This window comes from Microtus oregoni, unplaced genomic scaffold, assembly GCF_018167655.1.
Source record: "Microtus oregoni isolate MIOR12 unplaced genomic scaffold, Mior012 000043F_ref0000047, whole genome shotgun sequence".
NCBI classification, from domain to species: Eukaryota; Metazoa; Chordata; class Mammalia; order Rodentia; family Cricetidae; genus Microtus; species Microtus oregoni.
This window is the reverse complement of record NW_024543210.1, coordinates 8,078,187-8,103,772: the sequence shown is the minus strand read 5'-3', so window position 1 is coordinate 8,103,772 and position 25,586 is coordinate 8,078,187. Positions and strand designations below refer to the sequence as shown.

At 49.8% G+C, this 25,586-nt stretch overlaps 1 long non-coding RNA gene across 1 annotated transcript in view; it reads left to right on the top strand.

The window, feature by feature from the left end:
* The first annotated feature begins 343 nt into the window (after positions 1–343).
* The window catches only part of LOC121434270, a 47,000-nt gene continuing 21,757 nt past the window's right edge, over positions 344–25,586 (top strand). Inside the window, exons 1-2 of the long non-coding RNA XR_005972412.1 lie at positions 344–597; positions 876–1,191. This is a non-coding gene — a long non-coding RNA (uncharacterized LOC121434270). The remainder of the gene's footprint in view (positions 598–875; positions 1,192–25,586) is intronic.

Here is a 25,586-nt window from a genome sequence, read left to right as displayed (position 1 = left end):
TTCCTATAGGCGTCAGGCCTCCACGGGCCACGTCGCCGCCACCTGCTGCTGTAAACCCAGCACTTGGGAACGTGCATTATTATCATTTTCCCTCCATCCACCCTCACCCAGGAGGTCCTTGATACACCGGACCAGGCTGAGGCCAGGTCTTCCCCGACCCACTCCCCAGCAGCGACGTAGAGGTAGAGGGAGGAGCTCTGGCCGGCAACACCAGCCTTCCCCTGCCCCCTCCCCCACCGAAGCTCCCCTCCTCTCCCTCTTCGTTCCCCTCCCTACTCTTCCCCTCCCCTCTGCCGCAGCCTAGCTCCTAGCGCGTCAGCGTGGGCTTCCCGGAGCGAGTCGCTAGGTAACAGGGCTGGCTCCGCAGACCCGGGCCAGGGAAGCCCGCGCGCGTCGTCAGCATCAGCGGGGTGGGGGACTCACTGAACCTCCCCTGTCGGGGTCTGCAGACCCCCCCCGGGCTGGCTAGCGGTCCCCTCCCTGGATGCCTTAAGGGTGCTGATCACTGTTGTTGAGCTACCCCTCTCCTGCGGGGACCCCGACGTCGCCGCCCCCTCCGACTTCCTAGCTGGTGTGCACCACTCTCAGTGCGGCCAGGTGGGCGACCCTCGGCTGCGGTTGCGGTGGTGGCCAGTAAGCTGCGATCTGGGGCCGGGTGGGACTACGCCACTATCGGGGCGTCTCGGGCCACCGCGGCCGGCAGACCGGCCATGTGCTAAAGTTTCTGGGGCTCGACTGGCCAGCGGGTGCACGGCGCGGGGCGCAGAGCGCGGTGGGTGGGGCGCGCGGTGCTGCCCGCCCCTGGCCCAGCAGGGCGCAGCTCTGTGCGCTCTCACGCTTTCTTTCTCTCCTTTCCCGGGCGCTGCTGTCCTCAGAGATCTTCCTCCGAGCCCAGGCGCGGGGCATGAGGAGCCCCCAAGTATCGCCTGCAGACAACCCAGCCACGCGCACACCTCGCCAGCCGCTGACGGGGACATGAGCAGTTCGATCCAGCTCTGGTGCCTGGTGGCCAGCCTCAGCCGGCAGCGGCCAATGGGTCCTTGCTGCCTGGGAGAATGAGGAAGGAACCCGCGGCCACCTCTCTCTCCTCCTTCTCGCCTTCCTCTGGCTCCCGCGCCCCGGGCCCGGGCCAGGCTGTGGCTCTGCTGCGTGCCCTGCGCGCCCCCCACCTGCCTCCGGATGCTCTTCTCGGTAAGCCAGGCCCTTAGCCTCGGGAACAAAGCCCCTTCGCAGGGCTCGGAAGCAGCCTCCAAGCCCCCTCTCCATTCACCACCCAGTGCCTGGAATTTGTCCCCAAACCCTACTTGAGTCTGAACTGCCAAGGTGCCTTCAAGACCCGATGTTTTCCTGGGCTATCTGGGAGACAGCAGCGGGCTTGACACGCAGGCAAGCAAGAGACCTGTTTGGTCTAGATAAGCATCTATGTGTGAAACCTAGATTCGGACTTAGTCACTTGGGGGACCCTGATGTTTGGTAGGTGTCCAGGCATTGCTGGATGGTGTATCTTCAAACCGCTCCAAGGAAAACAGGTTCTCATTCTCAGTATTTCAGATCAGGAAACTGAGGCCCAGAGTGATTGGATATGCTAATCAAGGTCACGAGGTGGAAAGCAAGGTGCTCACCACCTCATCACACTGATCCTTTTGTCACAAACACGCCTGTCTCATTCCCTCCACTAGCTGCTCCCGCCTCAAGAGCCTCTGCATGTGTGTGAAAAGACGCCTTCCAATGACGGCTGAGACGGGATAAATTGCTAGTAGAATGCATTTTCCATTCACCCCTTCATCTAATGCTGCCAATCATGACGTGTGGTAACTGTGAAGCGTCCTCTTAGTTCAGTTGGGGGTATGTTGTGTGTGTGTCTCCGGGGGGTGTGGGGGGGAATCAATACATTTCCTTGTGCTTTCTTCCCTGGCTGTTTTCCAGGGCTCTTGAAGGATGGAGAGGGGTTTCAGTTATTCCTATGCGTGTTTTTCTGTGCTGGGTGCGCAAGCAAGTTCAGCCTCACTGGGCATCCTTAGACTTTTCTCCTCGGCAAGCCCCAGCAGCAGCAGCACCTGGGTTGGTTGTGCAAGTATTAGAGATAGCGAATTCGCAGGAGCTGGGGGCTGATTCCGTATGGCCAGAAGGCAGAGGCCACCTGGGTCCTGACTCATAGTTGCCGTGGCTCTGTGTGTCAGCAGAACTTTACACTTCTGGGCCCAGAGGGAGATGGGACAGGCCTTGACACAGACATGAGGCTCTCTGCTCGCCCAGCCTCCCTGACATGCAGCCTGTGACTCTTTCCCTAAGTGCATGTAGGTAATCCTAACCACGGAGGCCATGGGAAATCGTTTGGTCTTTGTCTGAACATCTGTTTAGGTGTTGAGTATTTAAGTCACCTTTCACCTCCATGTGGAAAGTGATGGTGTTGCGCAGGGGAAGACCCTTTGCCCCAGGGACCTCAGTGTCTGTGTTAACAGAAGGATCTGGGCTGGGTTGAATGATGTCTCAGATCCCTCCAAGGTTCAGGACTCTGGGTCCGAGAACTAGCGGGTCACAAGCCTAAACTAGGCTTTGGGAGGCCCATATGTCACAGACATAGGGACTGAATAGATTGTTGATTTCCAAGAAGAGGATTTGGTGCTCAAAGAGCAATGCCAGTCAGGTTCAGCCAAAGGAGGTGATGCCCCTGCTTCAGTGGATTATTTATTGGGCCAAAACATAGTGGCTATAAAACGTTCCAAGTTGCCAGACTGGGGTTATGGAATAGGTTAGGCATTTCAATTGGAGAGATGGCTTTGGCCGCTTGAACTGATCAAATTCAATGTATCACCTTGACACACAGCGGGCTGGGAAGCAGCATGGCTAACAAGCCTTGCTGCCCTCTGAAAAAAAATCAGCTACATTTTGTAAGTGAATCCAAGCCTGAGCCATCAGCGAGTAACCAGTCGGGAATGGTTTGGTCTCCTGCCTCTTCTCTCTGCCGATTATGTTAGTGCCAGGCAGAGTCCACCGAGTGCACTCATAGAGGCTGTGAGGAGAAAGGTGGCCAGCGAGGGTGTTCAGACCCTCACTAAATTTTATTTTATTTGGGGCCTCTTATTAGAGCTGAATGCCTCAAGTTGACCTATGGGCTGTTAATGGGTTGTCGCCATTCTTTTAAAGTTGTAGATTAATGAGCCTTTTAAAGCAGTACCGAATCCCAAGTCAAACGGACACATGTCACCTTTTCCCGGAAACTCTGTGCCCAGCAGGGTTTGGTGGCCATTTGAAACTCACGAAGCCAGAAAAGAAGCTTCCTTTCTTTTTGGCATGCTCGTGGGGTTGTTGAAGAGAAAACAATGCTTCTTGGTGGTGGTATTAATCTCCCAGAATTGTGTGTTTTAGGTCCTCGTGATTAATGGGTACAGTTTTGAATAAAAAATGAATACAGAGAAACTATCTTCATTAAGTTGCTCCTGAAGATGACAACGTAATTATGAAATAACGATTTTTGGATCATATATCATACTGCTAGCACCCGAAACTGGGTTACACGATACACCATTGATCCCCATTCTGATATTTAATTTTTAATCCATCAGTTTTCTCACATCTTTGGGGCTTTCCCCTGCACACACATGCACAACGCCCTGAAAATGAACGATGCAGAATAGATTTCCTCCTTTTCAGTTTTGCTTGGTGAAACCCACTCTCTCTCTAGAAGGTCTCAAAACCTGAATTCTTCCACACAGTACCTAGGCTGGCCTCTGGCTAAGATGCATCTGAGGTGCCTAGATTTCTGTGGGAGGGCGAAGGCTATGAAGGGTGCATAAATAAATAACAAGGAAAAGGTGATTCCTCTGTGGGCTTACCCTGTTGGATTGGGAGTGAGGCTGTTGGCTTTGATGGTGGGACATGTTCAGCACGGTGGGGTCTCTGAGGTGTTCCATTCTACACAGTGATTGTCACTAAGGATAGTTGCATGGACAGAGCATAGAAGGTGTTCGAGAAAAGGAAGTGGCTGGGAAACTAGCTCTCCTGCTTGTTAACATGACTTCGTGCGTTGGGACAGTTTACTCCCACTCTCTAGGTCTGGGCTCCACTCTGTATGACGGGGCTTTATGTTTGCATATAAATGTGTATGGTTAGTAACAACCGGTATCTTTCAACTCTGAACTCGAAGAATCCTTAGAGTTTGCCCACAGCTGGTTATTAATAGATCCAGAATGCTGTGTACACCCAGATTATGTAACACATTCAATTAGACATCCATAGATACAATGAAGACCCAGTCACTTTGAAAGACGTGTTTTGTTGGCTTAGGTCAAGCCTCAGTGCCCCAGTACACGAAGGAACTCCCATCCTGAAAGACACGTGCCTGTTTCCCTCAGGGGCTTCGCTTGAACACATCCGAGAACATTGGAATGAGCCATGACCCCCCTCTGGGATCCATGTGGCAGGAGACACAAGAAGAGTTATATAATTTGGGTCAGTGGGGTAGGAAGAACATGACGTCCTAGCTGCAGAGCTTCAAAGTCAAGGGACTTAGGGATTTTGCCTCGTTCTCAGGCTATTCCTGGAAGGTAAGGAGGGATGATTGTAATTACTGCTTGCGTTTGTTTTGAAACTGGAAAGTACTTAATTAGAGCCCTGAACTCAGTGGAAGGTTCAAAGTGGCAGGGAACAGTAGCTGGGGACCTCCGCCAGCTTCTTCACGCAGTCAGTCCTCCTGTGTCTGGTAGGTAGGTAGCATGTTGCCTGGGGCAGGGGAGAGGGAGGGTCAAGGCCTCCTGTGAAGTCACTTTCACCTAGAGCGAGAGAAAGCAGCCACCTGACCCGAAGCATCTTGTCCCTTACGGAGTGGTTATTGTTCACCTTGTGTGTTAGTTGAGGAAGCTGCGCTCTAAGAGCTGATGACCCTTCAGAACTTACAGAGGTATCAAAATGGCGCAGCCGGGCGTGATACTGAGCGCCCTGCAAGGGTTTAAGCCACCCCACACCGACACTTCTGTCCTCTGCTGCCGCAGAGTGTCTGCTAACCAAAGTGCGTCCTTCCTCCCAAATTTTTAAATAATGCCACTGTACTAAAAAAAGCTTATGGAAGATTTGACGTGGAGACCATATGGAGTGATTCAGCTATTGATAGAACTCTTGAATTGTACTTTTTTTTAAAAAAAAAAAAAGAAAGAAAAAGGACATCAGATTTCTTTTAAGCACATAAAATCGAATACATGTGTCCCCAAAGAGGGTCAGAACTAAGCCAGGTGTGACCTGAAAAAGGTTGGTGTTAGCCGTTCTTCGGGGAGAGCTAAAATAACTCCATCAGGTTCCATATGCCCCTGGGGTGCCGTGGGAAGTGATAGGCAGGATGACACCCCAGTCCCTTTAAAAGACACCTCAAGCCCATACCTGCTGACAAGGGACACAGAATCAAAGTTGCATAACAGACACTTTCAAAGGTCGGTTTTTCCTCCCCCACCCCAGGGTGCCAGCGAGCTAATCCTCCCAAATAGCACAAGCAGGGGATAGATGTGAGGATTTTAAAGTTCACTCCCAGTGCTGAGGAGGCTCAGGACTTAAGAGTGTGTGGGTTCTGAAGGGGTTCAGGATGCCTGTGGGGTGGAAGTCTAAGATGGCCTTGGAGGCTCAGCCAGGCTATGGTCCTAACGCTCTTTGCTCCTGGGTTTGCAGAACTTCTTCAGATCAGCCCTCCCAGGACCCAAGACTTCCAGGTTGCATTTGCAGCCCACAATTTATGGAGAATAAAGAGAGGTCATTGAACACGTAGTAGCTGGCTACATGGCTTCACATTCTAGGAATGAAACTTGTCCTGGTTATTTTCTCTAGCAGCTGAATGTCCAGTTCCGATGTCAGCTTTGCTTATGTCTTCCTAGTGATGTCTTAGCAAATAGAATCCCCGCCCCTTCCACCTCTTTGCACTGCCAATCTCTGGTGCCAAAAGCCTTAAGTTTCATGATAAGGTGATTCATGGGGGTAGGTGGGGGAGGCAACAGAATGAGTTAGAAAACTTGGTGGTGATTCATCTGTGATCTGTACCATACCAGCAGCCTCCTGGTGCTCAGCATGGAGTTCTTATTCATAAGTGAGGCTTCCCAGGGCTTGTTTTCAGTAAGACCCAGAGAGTCCAAACTTTGAGAGAGCAGATGGGTGCTTGGTAGCCGCAGTGAGATTTCTAGTATGTGTGACTATTAAGACAGATGACGGTGGCTTTCTGGGGTTAAAGGCTGTATCTGTTCAAGCACCTCCTGTTAGAGAGGTGTGTATTAGTACTTGATGCATTGGTGTGATGGAAAACTGAATCTCAAGGTCAGGAGGTGGTGGTGTTTATGAGGGTCAATGGATTCCCTAGTGGGTTTTGTTTCTTAATAATTTGATCTGCCACGAGCTGCTGTGTGCGCCTCATTTAGCATCAGGAAGCTAAGAAGCAAGCAGGGAATGCCCAGAGCGTTTTCCCATCAGCCCCCATTCTCGGCCTGGATCTGCTAATATAATCTGGGGATCTCACCGATGCCACATGCTCCACCCAGCTGCAGAGAAGCCAGTGGGGTCCAGATTGGCTTTGACACATCTCCGCCCACTTGGGGTTCTCTGACTTCCTTAATTCAGAAAGTGGATGATCATGATGGTCATTGTCTTCTAATGGTGGAAAAATGACAGTGCTTGGATTTTTAAGGGAAGCATCACACGCGAGCTTAAAATGATTTGTGAATGTAGGGTCTTCCCTTTCGCTTGCTTTATTGACTACTTCTAAAACAGTAAGCCCTGCTCTTTGGTGCTAAAATCTGAACGGAGACAGAGACGTGAAAAACCGACATCCCGGGCCTTCCGTCTGAGAGCAAGAGTGGAAAAATCCACCTGCTTTCTGAAAGGGAGAGCTGGAGGCTGTTCCTCCGTCACTCTTACCGGCAAGATCAACATCGCCTCTGTCCAGAAAGTCCCTGTGGGTGCAGTTTTGACACTCAGGGCTGCTGGAGGACACCCCCGTGGCACCTCCTGGAGCTACAGTGTCCATCTGTGTGGGCCTGGCACCATTGCCTCACCAGTGATGTGCCCCACTCCAGCCTGAAGTCTGGACCACGCCATCTTCTTCCTCTCAGACACTTGCCAGTTGTCAGTGGTTTCACCATCACTTAGTATGCACAGACCTTGTTCGATGCCGAGGCTACCATGGTAGACACATAGAGCTTCTGTGTGCTGTGTCCTGCTACTGCCCCTGTGAGCCTGGGACATCGCCCCTCCCCTTCGTCAGGGAAGCCATCTAAAGCCTGGAGGGCTTAGCTGTCACACAGGACCTGGAGGCAGGTTGGTGAGAGCAAGTGACCCTGGGGGCAGTCAGTGGTGTGCTTGTGAGCCCTGCTTCTCTCCCCTAGGTGCCCCGGGAAGAGCCAGCACTCCACTCTGGTTCTCCACTTTCTTCTCTAGCCATCTAGGCCAGCAGGCTGTCCCTGCCCAGTCGTTTTCCAAATGGGATCAGGTATCCGGTCTATGCAGGCTCCGGAGTGCTTATGAAAATGCAGATTATTTGGCTTTGCCGCCCATCTGTTGAATCGGAACCTCTGAGGGACCGACTGTGTTGTTTCTAACACAGTTTCCAGGTCAGTGTCATCTTGGGCGCTATGAAACTCCAGGCTGTTGCCTGTCACAGGAGTGGTCACTAGAGGCCATTTCTGCCCCAAATGTTTCTCCAAGGACAACCTCCCCTGCATGGGATCATCCCGCCACACCTCTGCGACCCTTGCGCTGGTTCCCTCGCAGCCATTCTCACTGCTCTCTCTCTCTGCCCACTACAGACATCTGTGGGGCACTCGGTGGACTTGTGTTCTCCTCTCAGCCGACTCAGGGAGTGCCAGTGCTGGCTGTGTCCCCGTAGATCCCTGCACCATCTGGTCTTGGGTCTCAGCTGCTCTCCCACTCCTTTCTAGCCTCTTGGCCTCTCGGCCAGGCTTCAATCTACCCATTTGCCCAGGTGTGCCCTCTGAGAACCTTGGGCCTGGGCGATAGGCTTATCTTACAAGAAGTGCCATCTTCTACCCCACTGCTGGAAAATCCACAGAACCTTTTCTCTTCCACCCTGGGGATGAGCCTCAACTTCTGGGGTCATCATCCCAGCTGAAGCTGACTTCAAAGTGGCCCTCTAATTTCCGGCATGGTGTTATAGGATGACTCATCGGTACTGGGTACAGGGCTGGATTGCCAATGTGGTTCTAGCAGTGTCTTTCAGAAGGAGTTTCTAGAAATAGATTGTGTCTCTCTTGGGCTAGACTGTCTCTTCAGCTACCTTAGACCCCGGCGGTCCCATCCTCGCTCTCCTTCCCACACTCACAGATCACTTGTTATAGCCGTGATATTGCGTTGGCCTGGATATAGTCTGAAGTTTTAAGTCAGCCGTCTCTGGTTTTCATACAGGTCAGTAGGGTACCTCTCTGGCTTCTTTTGTCTTCTCTGACGAAGAACGAACTCCCACAGTCCATTCGTCACCAGGGACCCTCTGGGGCCTTGACTGAGCAACTAGTCAACACTCAGACTCACTACTTGGTGACCCTCTCAGAGACTGAACTCAGAGGTGATCTGAGCTTGTGATTGGGAAGGTGGAGTCTTTGGGATGGAGCGTGTTGCTATCACATGGAACTAGGGTTTGGAGCCTGGAAGCTAGCCTACCCATTCAGCAGCGGACCATCCCCCAAAAGGCCACAGACACATCTGACCCTTCCACTCCACCTCATGCCCATGCTTTTCCTTAACTTAAGAATGTGTGGGGTGTGTGTGTGTGTGTGTGTGTGTGTGTGTGTATGTGTGAGTGGAGGCCAGACGACAGCCTCAGGACTCTTTCTTCAGAAGCTGTCCACCTTGTGTTTTGGGACATATCTCTCTCATGAGGAAACTGGGACTTACTTGCTCACTAGGCTAGTCTGGCTGACCAGTGAGCTCCAGGAAGCTACCTGTCTCTGCATCCCCAACACAGGGATTACAGGCCTGTGTCATCACGCTGGCTTTTCTATGACTGCGAGGGATCCAGCTGTGTCCTCATACCAGCTCAACAAGTACTTCGCTGACTGAGTCATTACCTCAACCCCTTAATTTGTATTTATTTATTGAATATATTGCTGGGTTTTATTATGACAGTTTCATGCATGTACATCATGTGTTCTGTTCATAGTCTTAACTCCCAGTTCCTTCTCTTGTCTTTCTTCTTTCTCTCTCACCCCACCTCTCCTCACAGTAGTCCCATTTATACTTTGATGTTATGTGTGTGTGTATGCACTTATCTCGAGATTCCGCATAAGAAAGAAAGTGTGTGAGATTTGTCTTCCTGAGTCTGGCTTATTCCCCTTAACTTAATGATCTCCAGTTCCATCCATTTTCCTGCAAATGATGCAATTTCATTCTTTATGGTGGAATAGAATTCTGATTTCTTGACCCTTCCCTTAGGTGAGAGGCATCTGAGCTGGTTCTGTATCCTGGCTGTTATGTGTGGTGGTGCAGAAAGCAGGGGTGGACGTGTGTCTCTGTGGTATGTCAAATTAGAATCCTTTGTCGACACACCCAGGACGAGTGGAGCTGCATCGGATGGACATTGCTAGCACTGGTCTTGTCCGGGTGCATTCTCCTTGCTTGTGCTGAAAGGCCAGAGGCCCAATGCTATGAAAAATGAAGGCAAATGAGGTGATGTCTCCTTTCAACAAACTCAGGGACCGTTTGGAAAAACCTGATATGTAATTACCTGTAGCTTGAATGGCTGGGATGCCTGGAGCGGGCCGAGCTGGGGAGTATAGGCTGTCTGGGGAGGATGAGAGATGAGCTCAAGTCTGTCAGGCAGAAAGGAGGCGGAAAGGGCGTTTCTGGTTGGAAGAAAGGTGAGAGTGGAAATAGTGAGGCCTCCGGGCTGGGGGAGGGGCCAGTCCTGCGTTCAAGGAAGTGGGTCTTGAATGCCAATTTAAAGGGTATTCGCTATCTTATAGGTGACAGGGAGCCATAAGAGGTTTTTGAGGAAGAGTGTGGGTTTTAAAACAATGTATGATGTTCCCAATCCTTGATCTTCTGCAATCTAAGTACAGAACAGAAAAGACGTGTGGAATGTTGAAGGAAATCCATCACACAGCAGTGGACTTGCCTGTCAGCTGTGATCATTAGCACTGCTCCTCTCTTGCACTGTTTGTTCCCATTGGCTGATCTTCCAGGAAGGTCCTGCTGTCCAGACTCTGCCTCCATTGACCTTGCTGGGGTTTGCAGCGAAAGCCAGGTAGACGCTGGCTGCAGCCCTGACTGCCCAACTCTTGTGGACATTGGCCAGCAGGAAATGGAGTGGGCAGTGTCCCAGCCTGATTCACTGAGCCATGGGGCTCCCCGTGTCTTTGCAAATGCATTCAGGATGCTTCTGGCCTGAAAACGGCCTCCCGGACCCACATCCACAGTTGAGAGAATCCAGGCCACCAGCATCCCGGAGCTTTGCACTGGCGGTGGCTACGGACAGTGCAAAGAGAGGGTCAGTGTCCACAGCTATTAAGTAAGCAGATGATTTGAAGTAGACCGTGCTCAGCAGGGTGGGTGACTTTCGCAGAGCTGGCTGAAAAGTTGGGACAGGGAGAATTACGTCCCAGGATCACAGGTGGTTACACTCAACTACCTCTATTATTTTCATCTCCCCCCAAAAGTCTCCCCTACTAGCCAGTGTACAAATCACTTGGCATTTTCTGGGGAGTAGGGCCCTGGAAGAGAGGCTTCTTCAAGACAGGCTGACAACCTTGCCATGCCAAGAATAGCAGGCGTGTACAGAGGTGCCCTCTGAAGGGTTCCCACCCCTGCTGTCAACCTAGAGAAAGGAATACGGCCATAATCAACCACAGGCGCTCAACAAGCTAAAGACCAGAGATAGGGAGAAACCAGCTCAAGTTTACTATGAATAGGAGAGGACCCAGTCACTCTGCAGCCGCCATGGTTGTTGAGGGTGGCTAGGATACAGAGCTCATTTGTGTCCTCCTGAAAATAGGCAGCTGTGCTCACGTGACCATGCTGCCCATGCGTTCTGAAACTCCCATTCCTTTCCTTCCTCGTGGAACTTACCCCAAATCTCGGGCTCGCTGACCCCTTATTTGCCCCTTGGTTTTTGAAGCTCATATGGATCTTTAATGAGAGCAAAGAGAAGAATCAGTTATCAAATCAGAACTGGATGCCAGAATCCCTATGTCTGAGAAAAGATGGGTTTGTGCCCTGTGTTGTAGATCTGGGGGTGGGGAGTGTCTCAGGTTGCATCATTGGGTTTTGGTGCAGCCTTGCACCCTGGCTGTCAGAGCCCCTACACCAACCTTGATATCTGCCTGAATTATTTCTGGGAATCACCCTCAAAGGCTACCTTCCTTCTCCGAGTCCCTGTTCTCTGGGTTCCCAGTACCTGGGACAAATTTGAATCATGCCTTCAGCAATTGTTGCACACAGCGTATGACTGAGCAAAAGGTGCTAGCTAGGCTTTGTAGCATCTCAGCTGGGATTTCTCAGTGGCCTGGATCTCTGTACTGCCTTGTACCTTCTCAGGTACATCCTCCCGAGTGTGGGAGCAGTGGGTGTCTGTACCGACAGCTGACTACAGTCAAAGCTCATGGCTTCACCAGGCACGGCTGTACCTACAGCTTCTGCCCACCCAGTGTCCATCCCCAGTGCTTCAGAACGTGAAGGGATTGTTGGTAAAGCTTTCTCAGGCCATGATCCCCAAACTTGGCCAATCTCTGTGGTGGGCCCGTCGGCTGCTGCAGTTCTGCGCACCAGTTTGCATGTCTCTGAGTGGTGCCGGTTTGCCAATGTTATCGATTCCTGTTTTAGAGAAAGGAGAGCGGAGTTACTGAAATCCTATCCTCTTGGGGTAGAAACCCTGAGAGAATTAAGGGTAGTAAGGCAGTTGCAAAAACCATGTTATTGTCAGGCAGGCTTTTAGGGTGGCTATGGTTAAGATTATTTTAGCTACACATGATGGAACATGACTTCAGTCTCAGTGTGGGGGAGGTGGAGGGAGGAGGGTTAGGAGTTCAAGGTCACTTATGACTACAGAGTGAGTTTAAAGGCAGTCTGGGATATATGAGACTCTGTCTCAGAAAAATTAAATAAATAAATGAGCAAGAAAATAGAAAGGACATTTTGAATGTCTTTCATAAGCTGCTTTTTCTGGGCAAGAAGCTCCCAGCCACTCCCTAGATTCCCTTCCATTTGGCTGGCGGCTCCTCTACCTGAAGTCCCACATTCGGAGTGACAGCTCCCCAGCAAGATTCTTCACGCTGTCACAACCCCTTCCATGGCTCTGCACCTGTTGCCTGCAGCTGTTCCCAGGGAGAAAGCTGAAGCCTTGCACAGATCTGGGTTTAAGTCCAACTCCATCCTCTCGCTCTCTGTCCGTTTCCTGGACAACCTCCATAGCTGTTACAAGCATTGTTTCCTCCTCTGCAAACAGGGCAATAACAGCCATGGGTGAAAGGCATAGACTTTCTATATAGCTGCTCATGGGTGCAGAGCTGTGCTGGTTAAACTGTCAACCTGACATAGCCTAGAATCACCAGAGAAGAGTCTCCATGAGGAATTACCAAGATCAGGTTGGCCTATGGGCACGTCTTTGGAGAACTTCCTTGATTGTTAATTGATATGGGAATACCCAGCCCACTGTGGGCAGCGCTATTCCCTAGGCATGGGGTCCAGAACAGAGAGAAGGCTAGCTAAGAGCAAGCAAGCAAAAATGTGTTTATTCTCTGTTTGCTATTAGTTATCAGACGCAGTATGACTAGCTGCTTGGGTTCTTGTTTTGACTTCTTTGAAGTGATGGGCTCTGACGTGAAATTATACCTCAAAGCCTTTCTTCTCAAAACTCTTGTTGTTGGGGTATTTGTCATGGCAACACAAATGAAACTAGAACAGGACCCCACTGACAAAGTACTTGGTTATTTTTGCTAGTGCTCCTGCTTCACAGATGAAAAACTAGGGCTTAGGGAGTGTTTATTTCTGCCTGAAAAAATGTCTCCAAAATGGTGGGTTTTGCCTCTAGTAAGCGCCTGGTTTGTTCAGATAGGTAGTTCTTGCTAGGACCCCGTGAGAGATTGTACTCAGGCTGAGGCTGGGGCTGGAACCATCTGAAAGGCCTCCTCATTCACTGGCCTGGTGCTTGGGCTTGGAAGAGGTGCACAGTCCAAGATGAGGGCTGAGGTGGGGTGTCAGCATGTGGATGGGGACCCTCCTCCTCCATCACTCTGTGGCCATTCTATGTTCCTTAGCATCGGGGCAGGCAGGATATCTGTGCTTCCCACAGGTAGCTGATGTGCTGGGGTGGGGTTGGGGTAGGGGCAGAAGATAGTCTTAGAAGTCGTGTGCCATCACCTCTGACACATGTTTAGAAACAAGTCCCTAGTACTTGGAGAAAAAAGAGCAGTTAGACTCCATCTTTTGAGTAGGGCTGTGGAGAAGGACTTGGAACACAATTTTGGGCTACAACGGAGAGCTTTGGTGATGCATGTGGCAGACCATGTCACTGGAGCGCTGTAAACATCTGCATTGTCGTCAGGGTGCTACCTTTTTAGGTGAGAGAGCTCTTGGTCCAGCCCTGGTACCAACCACCCTCCTTATCCTGGCTCTTCATCTCTTTTTTCCTCAGCCGACAGTCACAGCTGTCCTCTTCTAGGGCCTGAAGACTTTATCTTCATACAGGTTCTCTCTCTCTCCCCACCCTCCACCATGTGTGTTGTAATTTATGTTTAATTTATGTGACACATGCATTAATATAAGGAGGAATATTCTAATGTGCTATATTAAAACACTTTCTTCTACCCTAAAACTCGTGTGTGTGTGTGTGTGTGTGTGCACATACACATTTGCATAGGAGTGTTACATTTTTTTCTTTTGATTTGCAAGAAATAGTACGTTTGTGTGGGCAATGGGCACTGTGCCTACCACAGCTAATGGAGAGAGGAGTCAGAACTGCCCCCTTCCCCCATCTCCTCCCACTTCCTTCTGCCCTCCTGGTCCCTACTGCTGGCCATACTCCTCTTCCAGCCTGAATCTTCTAAGTCCTTCTCTGCATCATTGAGCAAGCCCCCATCCGTTCCCAGCACCCAGAGCCTCCTCTCTGTAGGTCCTTTACTGGGGACAGGCCTGCCTTTGCTAAAAACTGTCTCCCTTGGCTTTTGGCTGGTCTCTGAGAGCAGAGCCCTAATAGGCCCTCTCTCATTTTCCCTAAAAGACAATGGAGAATGAGCATTCTGTTGGATCTCCCTGTCTTTGGTGACACACATCCCCAACCAGGTTCTGATTTTATGGTCTCCTCATCTGTTTTGTACTAACAGCTGCTCCGTGACAGGGTCTTTCACAGGGGCTGCCTGAACCCTGTCCTCAGAGACTCGGTGTCCGAAAGGCAAACAAGAAAACCCAACAGACCAATGGCTGCAGGTGACAGAGGAGTTTTGATATGAAATTGGCATTTCATGAATTCAAAGCAATATGTTCAGTCTGTTTGCATAAGAGTGGACGGAATGGTAACCTCTGAGGAAGATCAGGTGCTCTCTGTCCCCACCACAGGGCACTGCTGTCTCCTATGCCTTCCATTCTCCTAGCTTTGACTTTCTGTCTCTCCTCTGAACAGATACGCAAATAACAGTCACTCTAATAGTAGCGTTAGCCCTGCATCTTAATGGCCTCATGGCTCATTCAGCCTCCCTAGACACATTGGTTCCTATACAAGAAGATGGTGGCCTGCCTGGTCCACGAAGCTACAGCTAGTCACCGGGTGCCATGGTGGGGAGAGCTATCTCCTGGGGCTGTAAAGATGATGTGTTCCCTAGGAAGGGCATATAGGGTGGGGAGTTGAAGGTGGCATATTCTCTGTCTCAGGACTGCTTCCTGGCAGCTGCTGAACTGCTTGCTGTATGCATTCGTGAGAAACCAGCCTACGATTTTAATATTACCATATGATAAATGATTTAAAGACTAGGAAGACCCTGATACTAGGATTTGCCAGAGTAATTCTTTTTAAATAGTTATTGAAGTTAATTAGTCATTAAGTACTGCCCTTATTTTTCTTGTTTTTTTTTTCAATCCCAGCTAAGGCTTTGGTTGTAGACCCAAGTGAATTGTGTTTGTGGGCTTGCCTTGTAGACTGAAGGCTTTCAGAGTCCTGGAGGTCACTCAGCTTAAAGTCCAGCCATTGACAGCAAAAAGAAGAGTTGACCAGAGCTGGCCAAGGCTGGATTGTAGGGAAGCAACACCGACGGTGTGTTGTTTAGGAAGATATCCTCTGGCAATGTGAGTTTGGAATGCTCTCTCCGTTACTCACCTCTGAGTCAGAGAATGCAGGCTGAGCCAGGCTTGGTGGTGCACACCTGTAATCTAAGCCCTCAAGAGACTGAATCAAGACGATTGCTGCATGTCTGAGGTCATCCTGGGCTGTATAGCAAAACATTGTCCCAAACAGACACACAGTAGAAAATCTGAGCTACAGAGGTGTGACGCCATTGTGACTTTGAGTGCTGAGACCTTTCCTGCAGAAACCCCCTGGTGTTTTAGAAGAAATTCTGCCCCCTCTCAGCTGGATTCCTGTCATGAACCTTGTTTCTTCAACCCGTTCACGATGGCCCAAGATGACAAATGAGGAAACAGGCTGAGGACTCATGGGGAGATAGTTCTGGGTCACTCACCTCCTAAGAAGTGGGATTACAACGAGGATCAGAGCCGTCTCTTGTCAAGTTACCTGTGACAGCATCGTAGGAAACCTGTCACCTTTGGACACCTGCTCCCATGTTGTAGGGAAAGCGCTCGCCTGCGACTCTGGCGGTCCCTTGTTACCAGTCGTGGGGAGGTTTTTCTTTTTTAACTCTTGCGTGTGTATTTGTATCTATGAGTTTGGGCAGGCTCGTGTCACGGCATGTACATCAGAAAACAATCTTAGATGTCAATATTCACTTTCCGCCTTGTGGATCACTGTTGTATGTACCAAACTAGCTGGGTCTCAGCCTCAGGAGTCTCCTCTTTCCACCTCCCCACAGGAACGCTGGGATTACCCAAGGGCAGCATCGTATCCGGCTTTATGTTTATGTTCTGGTGACCTGACTCAGGCCCTCACACACTTAGGCCTGGAGCCAGGTTTATCTCCCTAGCCCGCCCTAGAAGTACACTAGCCAAGCTGAAAAGAACACCAATGAACTGCCTCATAGTATGGAGGTTAGAAGCCCATAGCAAGGCTGGCCAGGCTGCTTTCCATGCTGGATCCAGGGGAGGACAGCCCCCTCCACTCTTTGCCTCTTCCCAGTTTGTGGTGGTGGTCAGCAGTCCTCGCTGACCCTTGATTAATAGAAGTGCTATTCTGCTCCTGTCGTCATCACGTTTTCCCTGTGTGTCCGCGGTCAACCGTCCATCTCTTTTCCTTATAATGTCATGAGTCTGGTTCAGGCCCCACTCTAATCCAGCATGATCCTATTTTATCTTGATTGCGTCGTCAAGCAGGACTGTTGGCTAGGATTTGGCTTGACGCTCATGTTATAGCAGACAGTATGCCTAAGGTCCCATAACTCTCGGCTGGAAGGTTCTATGAGTATTCAGTGCTGTCTCACCCTGAGGCCTGGGTCGGCTTTGTGAATGTCCCAGTAATGCCCTGTGCCCCCTCATCCCTCTGCCAGGATAGGCATAGCTCTTGCCACTGCCAGCTTGGAGCCACGGAGACAGTTTGTGCTGCTTTGGCATCTGTTTGGGGCCACTGCCAACTCCTGGCACAGTGAGTGGGTGGAAGCTTGGGCACAGTGTGTGTCTGCAAGGCTACCCTTCCCTCAGCAGCCTGTGTCATTTTCCCCAGGGCTTCTGCCAGCCCCTGACTGGCTAGGGTGTCTTCGACCTCGGAGTAGCTGAGGGGCAGCTGTGTTTGGGGATGGACTAGGAGCTTGGACTGTCCGTTCATTTGGTTCTCTTCACCAAGTGGCACGTGTGTGTCCTCTCCTCGGTTTCAGGCATGTGGGAGCTTGCATGTGTTTTCAACTTTCCTTGCCTCCTGAGGGCCATGTGAGACTCCCTTGGGAGATTCCTCACTCTGTAGGATTGCTGCTCTTGTCCTTGAATATGCCAGTCCTTGCCTTAGAGCTGGGACGTGCTTGGCTGAGGAGCACGGTAGAAGATGGTGTGTCCCCATGTGTTTGTTGGAGGCATGTGGGCTTGTGGGTTTGGAGGAGGTGGACCTATGAAAAAAACCTTGTCACGATTACAGGCGAATGTCTGTGGGGGATGCTGTGTTCTCAAGCCAATGTCTGCCTAGATTGGCTCATCCCATAATGTAAGGAGGTTTTCTCACTTAGGGGAACCAGAAACAGGGAACAGGGGTCCTCTGGAGTTTTGCAATGTTTTCTAGAAACTGCAAGAAACTCAAGGAAGTGGGCATAGATGAATGGGAGAAGGAGTGGGGGCAGCACAGGATTCTGGGCAAGAACTGTGATGGCTTGAGGCAGCAGAGGTGGCTGGGTGAGGGGGTAGTTCTGGACTCTAGGAGACAGGAGCCTGGAGCAGCCTTGCTAAAACCACACATGGCCTGGCTCGTTAAGGAAAATGTTGTTGCACAGTAGACTCCATGGTGGCCCCAAATGGCTGTCCTTAGAGACTTGAGGACTGGGAGCTTGACTCTCTCTTGATTTCCAAAGCTGTCTCTGGGCTTGCTGAGGACAGTGGCTGCTGCTGAGGAACCCTGGACTTCCTTCAGCAGACAGAAGTCTCAGTTAGCAAGAAAGGAGCCCCAGTACTGTAGGCATCCTGCTCAGGCACGGGAGCACTCAATTCAGAAGTATTCTAGAACATTCTAACAAGCAGCCATTGAAAAGTGCTGATACCTAGGCTCTCACTAAAGAAGGCCTGGTTCTGAGGCAGAGTCTAGAGACCAGCTAATCTCAAAGTTCCCATGGGCACTATATCTAAAGTTAAACATGTCTGGCAGCTCTAGGACATGAACGCACCATGTAGGTACTAGCCCTGCCTCAACGGGCCTGTTTCTTCATTGGTGGATGATTTGAGACCCCACCTAGCAAAGACGAGTATGGGGACTCCAGGAAATCCAGGCACCCTGAAACCCTAGTCTACTATGGGGTCAGAGTAGCCTGCTGCTGCTGTCTCAGTGGGGGTAGTTGTAATCAATCATTTTGATTCTCGCTTTGGTGGGATTTGGAGTCACCATGAAAACGAACCTCTAGGCATGTCTGTGAGGGGACTTTTAGACTGAGTTGACGGAAGTGGGAATGCCCACCGTGACTGGGCAGCACCGTTCAATGGGTGGTGTCTCAGACTGTATAAAAAAAGAGACAGTGAGCTTCAGCATCCATCTCTCTCTCACCCTGTTCCCTGAATATAGATGCAAAGTGACCTCCTTCCCCACCGCGATGGACTCTGCTCTTGAAATGTGAACTAAAATGAGCACACACTTCTTTAAGCCACTTTAAAACCCTTTGTCTCTACAGTGAGTAAAGCAGCTGAGTAGTGGGGTCAGGCAGGTTACCTGGCCGGCAGAGACGCTGGGACCTCTGCCTTCAGGTGTGCTGTTAACGTCTAGCCAGATGTGGAGAGAGGGGCTGGAAGAAAAGAACCCATATCCTCGGCCCTGGTCTCTTTTTGATTAAAAAAATAAAATAAAGTAAAATGACATTTTGCAGCAAATTTCTTTCCTTGGGGAAGAGGCAGTACTGTTGGTAAGGAGCCCACATTGAACACATGCTATGCGCTGCATCTTGGGGACCCTAAATGAATTCGACAAATTAGACAGAGTCGTGCCCCACTAGAGTTGAGCATGTTTGGGGTTCCCCTTTCTTTAACCCGCAAGAACCAGGTTTGTAGGGAGAATAGCAGGAAGGGAGGCATTCATCCCTCAGGGCCAGGGCTCTAGACCTTGGGTTCCCATGGCCACTGGCAACCTCCACTCTCATCAAGGTATTTTTTCCTTTTGGTATAAGCAGTTCACAGTCAACTGAGAAAGGAGATTTGGAACCAAGCCCATGACCTTCTGCAGGTACTGAGTGGTGGGTCTATAGATTGTTCGGTTTTTACATAAAACAGAAAGTCTCCAGGGCCGACCTGGAGAGAACAAGCTGCCCCACTGGTTGACCTGCTTCTCTGAGCTCACTGAGGTACTTCTTGGATCGTGAGTCTGCCAGCCTCGCCCTAATCTAGATGGCTGAGGGGGCGTTGGGTAGAGTAGTCACAGAAGGGAAGTGACAGAGATCCTGGGGGTGGGGGCTGCATCTCAGCAGACCTCTGCTTGCTGTCTGTCAGCTTATTTATGTTGGGAAGTGCCCACCCGCTGCCTGTATCTGCCAAGCACATCTTTGCTGGTGCTGGGCTGGAGCCCAGGGCACAGAGAGAGTGCAGACAGGGGAGTCAGGCTAAACAGCTAGCTCTTGGAGAACTGGGGCATTGCTGTAGCAGAGGAAACCTCCAGAAGTACACAGCCTGCCTGTATCCTGGGAAGGAGGTTCTGAGCTGCTCCTGGAGGGGGTGCTGCTGTGAGCCTTGGGAGTGAGGGAGGGCTCTGATGTGAGAACCTGTGTTTGAGTCTGGGGGAATAGTGCTCCACCAGGCCTGCTTGGATTTGGCTCAGGCTGGTAGGGTGGGCTGGAGCCCAGGGTTGAAGGGAGACACACAGACTCATTTGTATGCAGAATGGATTTGGTAGTAATGTTCCAGGACCTCATCCTAGCATTCAAAGAGTTTGTCCTGGCAAAGGGTGTGTGTGTGTGTGTGCACGCACATGCGTGTGTGTGTCTGTGTGCATGTGTGTCTGTGTGCAAGTGTGTGTCTCTCTGTGTGTGTATGTGTCTGTGTGTCTCTGTGTGTATCCATGTCTGTCTGTGTCTCTGTTCATCTCTCTGTGTATGTATTTCTGTATCTATGTTTCTGTGTGTCTGTGTGTCTCTGTATGTCTGTATATGTGTGTATGTGTCTCTGTGTTTGTGTGTATATGTGTGCCTCTATGTCTGTTTGTCTGTGTGTCTCTGTGTCTGTATATGTCTGTGTGTCTCTCTGTGTTTGTATATATGTGTGCGTCTCTGTGTTTGTGTGTCTCTGTATGCATGTGTGTGTTTGTGTATGTGTATGTCTGTGTATGCATGTGTTTGTCTGTGTATATGTGTGTCAGTCTGCCTGTGTGTCTATGTGTGTGTTTACATGTTTGTATCTATGTGTGTCTGTGTGAATGTATGTGTGTATGTGTTTGTGTCTCTATGTGTGCCGGGTGTTGGGGATGTGCACACATACTTTATATTCATGATGTGCACGGGGAGAGGGGATAGAGACTATGAAGAGTTTTAGAATGAAGCTAACCAAAATCCAGGCAGCGGACAGAGGAGTCAACCTGGGCCTTACTCGGTGGTTCCTAACCCCTGACACTGCTGAGTTGCCTAGGGTAGCCCCTCTGCCATTATGGATTCTTAAAATGCCCAACTTTCCTATTGAACTGGAATTTTCTCAGTGTCTCAGGCTCTTCCCCATGTTGTACCTCTGTGTCTCTTACCTCATCCATTTGGCTTTCTGGAAACTTCCTCACTACCAGCACCCTGGCCCTCAGAACTTCTTTTGGGTTGAGACACAGCATGTGCCGTTGCTTTCCCTAGAACAAGTTCCTCCTTTGCCTCCGCTTCATCTCCCAGCTCAGTTGCCGCCTTCTCCCTGACCTGTGGCCGTCTCCTGTAGGCCAGGTCTCTGGGCTGCGATAGAATGCAATACCTGCTCATGTACCTGTTGAATCTCCAGCTTTAAACATGGAACCTGTCCCCAGGCTGGCATTTGATCAAAACATTTATCAGAGAAACTATAGAATCATTGAGAAAGCAGGGAATGTCATACCTTGAGTGAGTGGCAGACTTCAGTGTTGCGACTCTCCATACAACACCAGCCTTCCTTTTTGTGTCTTGAGAAGTCTGTAGCTGGCACCAGGAGAAACAACCCAGAAACCGCTTGCTAGCAAGAGAGTACTGTGGACTGAGTCAGGCATCACGGCAGGGCCTTATTGGTCAGTCTCTGGGGAAACTGAAACAAAAGCCTAGAAGCAGACAGACCCAAGGCAACTGAGTAAGGCCTGTGGGTAGCCATTGTCTGTCACAGGAGACCTTACTTGTGGCAGTTAAATTTTTGTCAGCCCCTGTTCTGGGGAGAGGACGTGACAAATCCTGTCCTAATGAAGGTTCCATGGAGGAGCTGGGCACAGGGCAGGAGCTGGAGCAGACTCTAAGGAGCTTGCTCATTCGTAACCTCACCTCACCCCCTGAGGGTGGAAGGTTCTGCAGGGTTTGCCTTCCTATAGTGCAGTAGAAGCGTGGATTCCACTTGGTGCAGTTTGCAGAAATGCGCAGGGGTCCCCCAGAGGTGATTACTCTCATTTTCCATTTGCAGAACAGCCCCAAACCCTGCTATGTTGGCACACCGTGAAGGGAACTCTCCAGTTTGCACTCTACAGTACAGGGGCAGCGTCTCCCCCTCGAGCCTCTCTGAGAAGCTTACTCTTCGCAGCCCTCCCCGATGTTTGCCTTGCAGTCCACCCGCCCCCACTGCAACCTCATTCTGTTTAGCTGCCTCTAAAACAGCAGCACGCAGTTTGTGACTCAATACAAGCTTTCTGTCATTTTTAAATTAGATTTTATTTATTTATTGGGGTTGGGGAGGAGCAGGCAGTGGACAGAGGGTGACTTGGAGGAATCAGTTCCCGCCTTCCATCTGTGGAAGTTCAATCTGGAGACTGAACTCGGGTCATAGGTGTTGTGGCAAGTGCCTTTCCCCGCTGAGCCATATTGCCAGCCCCTCTGTTTCTGTTGTTGCCTTGAGACCAGGGCTCACAGTGTTGCCTGGCTGAGCTTTGAACCCTTGGGCTCAAGACATCCTCCCCCTCGCTGGGGCCTCAGCCACACACTCTACTCCATTTGCTTCTTCAAATAGCTCTGCCTGGCGTATATTTTTTTTACTTTGTATTAAAATTACTTTTTAATTAACACATTCACATGATAAATAAAATTGTGCAGACAGGCATACAATAAACTCCTGTTACGTATTGAATGCTTACATTGTCCTGAAATGCTTCTCGGATGAACTCATGCGCTCACTGCAATCCAGTCCCCTTCTGCAGACACCAAGAGCCCTGTCCACATGGCTGATAGAGCCCCATCTGTCCTGCCACGGGCATCCTAATTCAAAACAGGAAGACTTGGCCCCCATACTAGTGGTCCAGACCCATCTATATTTCTTCACACACTTCTCCTAGTTACTTTTATTTGTGGAAAGTGTGTTCTTTTTTTTTTTTAGCTTAATTCATTTTATTATTTTATGTGTGCGTGCCTGTATGTATGTCCGGGTACCACATGCATACCTGGTATTTGCCAGAAAAGAACACCAGATCCCCTGGAAGTAGAGTCACGGATGGTAGTGAGCTGCCATGTAGGTGCAAGAACAGAAAGTGCTCTTAATGCCTCAGCCACCTCCTCCAGCCCCTTCTGTCAGATACTTTGCAAATCTGCCATTGTCCTTTGGCCATGCCCTTGTCTTCCTATTTTGTGAGATGAGACCATTGATGTCCCAGACTTTCTCCTGACTTCTGTCTCAGCCTCCGTGTCACTCACCTTGCATTAGGGCCTATGTGCCATCAGGGTCCTTCCCTTAAGTGTTTTGTCCCATGTTCTCTCAGTAGCTATTGCCTGTAGTTTGGCAAAAGGCTTGAAAGGATCAGGTGTCACTGGCATCGTTTTTACTGCTACAAAAGTGTGAAAAGCTGGGTAAGCCGTGTACTGGGATGTGTTCTCCAGAGGCAAACATCTGGAGCCCTGAACCAGGAGACACAGAAGGAGCTGAAATGTTCTCTTTGCTTGTCTGTCCTCCATCAGTGTCTTAGCATCCTGCCATGTTTCACTGGGATCGTGTGGTTTGAACAAGAATGTCCTCCACTGGCTCCCACTGTCCTCCGCTGGCTCCCACGTTTGACCACTTGGTCCCTGTTGGTGGTGCTGTTTGGGGAGGGAGATTATGGAACCTTTAGGGGGTGGAGGCTTGCTGGAGGAAGTGCGTCACTGCGGACGCGATCTGGGGTTTATAGTGTCACCTCACTTCTTCTAGGTTCTCTCTCTCTCTCTCTCTCTCTCTGGGGTTTATAGTGTCACCTCATTTCTATCTCTCTCTCTCTCTCTCTCTCTCTCTCTCTCTCTCTCTCCCTCCCTCTCCCTTTCTTCCTCCCTCTCTCTCTCCTTTCTGGATGTGGTTGAAAATGTGACCCCTTAGTTCCCCTCTCCAGTTGCCTGCTGCTGCGCCTCCCCTAAGCCAAAATACTTCTCCTTCCACGTCTCGCTTTTGGTTGTGGTGTCTCTTCACAGAAATAGAAACCTTAACTGAGACAGAGGAGAACAGAACACATTCCAGGAAGGAGGGCGTTGTCTAGGATGAAAAGCATGGCATGGGACTGGCAGGATGGGTAGAGAGCCCAGTGGTGGAGCTCAGTGGGTGGAGTGCTTGCCTAGCATGCACAGAGCCCTGGGTTCCATCCTCAACATCGCATGAATCAGGCATGCAGGCAACATGACATAATGGTAGAGGCAGGAGGGTCAGAAGTTGAAGGTTCATTACCCAGTGAGTTTGAGGCCAGTCTGCAATAAGTGAAAACCTGGCTGAAAAACACCCCGACGGGTCAACCTGGGCTCCCTGTCTCTGTCTCCCAGGAGAGCCTCTTAGGACTCAGTTCTTGGACCAGGGGCTACCTGAGCATGCCAGTACTCTACGCTCACACTGAATCTACAGGAATTTCCTCCAGAATTTCGAAAACTTCACAGCAGATAAAAATTCTGATTCTCAGTTCCTTGTTGAAAATCTGTTCTCTGTGTTCTTTTTCTAGAAAGTTTTAGGAATTTCTTTTCATCCCTCGTGTGCATATATTCCCTGAGAATAGTTTTGGACACAGCATGGACTCCTTTATTTTAGGGATTCTAGTACATTTGTTTTAAAACTAAAAAAATTCTGGTTTCCATTCTTTCATTTTTGAACCTATTTGCCATCTCTAAGAACTTGCAAAATAGATCTGTATTTCTCCGTGTACCTTTTTCTCTGTTTTCTCATTCTTTACTTTTTGTAGAGTTTATTGGCCTTCTTCTCCACTCTGTGTCAGTGCTGATTCTTTTTTATTTTCTGGGAGCTTTGTCTTGTTCTCTGATCACTTTATTTCTTGGAAACTGTTTTTGTTGGCTGGGTGCAGATGCTCCTGTGGCAGGCTGGGAATTATTTCTGCCTCCTCGGAGGTCAGCTTCTGTGTCTTCTACATATCCCTATTCATTTCAGACCTACTCATCTAGGGTTGAGAAAAGTCTCCTTAGTACTTGGGGTCTGCCTCTGTATCTATGGATTCCACACTGCAGGTTGGCCACTTGTACAATCTATACCAAATATGCACTGTTTTTTCAAGCTATTATTTGCTGAACACTCAGAATAACAGTGACTTAAATGGCATTCACATCATATAAGGTTTATAAATAATTTAGAGATGATTTAAAATATATGGGAGGGTGTGTGTCATAAGAAAATACTATGCATTTATATGTGAGGCTTCCATGTTCATGGGGTTTTGTAACCATGGGAATCCTGGAGCCAATCACCTGCCTACCAAGGATGCCATCAGCAAAGCCCAGAAAGTCTGCATCTTTGGCTAGGGTCACAGAGTGGAATGGGCATCTGTTGATCAGATCAGGCTTTCTGAGCTCTACACCACTTGTCATTCAAGGCAGTTGATAGACTTCAAGTAGATTTTAGGGCCAAGATTCTTTCCGCTTTACTGACTGAAGGTTGGCCTTTCCTGCTAATAGGCTTATGGGAAGTGTGCCATTAACACACTCTCTTTTCCCAAGTTCCAAGGTGTTCCCAGCCTGCAGTAACTGTGATTTCATCCTGCCACATTAGTTTCTTTGCGCTGAGCCAACATCCTTTGCCAAAGGCAAGGCCTTCGATTCCATACCAGGCGCTTGGCAAGCATCACTAAAAACCCCAGCTTCTCCCTTTTGGATCAGAATATACTACTCTGGGTACCACATGGGGAACCCAGTAAGCCTGCTGGCTGCTTTGGGGGCACACCCATAGAAATGACTCTTGGGACCCAGGGATCACTCAGACAGACATCTCCACCACATTGGAACATATTCAGTGAGGGTTCTGACTCCAGACTGATAGGTATCTTAGTCCTTGTGGGTACCAGGAAGTCTTTGACCCAGGGGTCACCAGCTTTGGTGAGGGCCCACTTCCCAGTTCATAGATGTCACCTTGGCTATGTGTGATGTGGACAGTAGAAGAATTTACCAAGACATGAATAGGCAGAAAGGACTTAATGACATATGCTGTAAGATGATAGGTAGTCTGTGAATTCCCACAGAGGGGACCACCCCACCAAGGAGTGGGTCATTTGTGGGGCGTCCATATTTGGATCAGCAGGTAGATGTTTTGCTACCTCATTCAGTAGTAAGTGTTACAGCACAGACTTTTTTTCTCGAGACTGGCCATTGGGGTTGGGCTCCGTTGAGTCAGGTTCCAGGTGTCAGTGTTAGACATCGTAACTCAAGTAGCCAGCAGGGCCAGGTTCTTACAGGGGGATTTTAATTTAATCT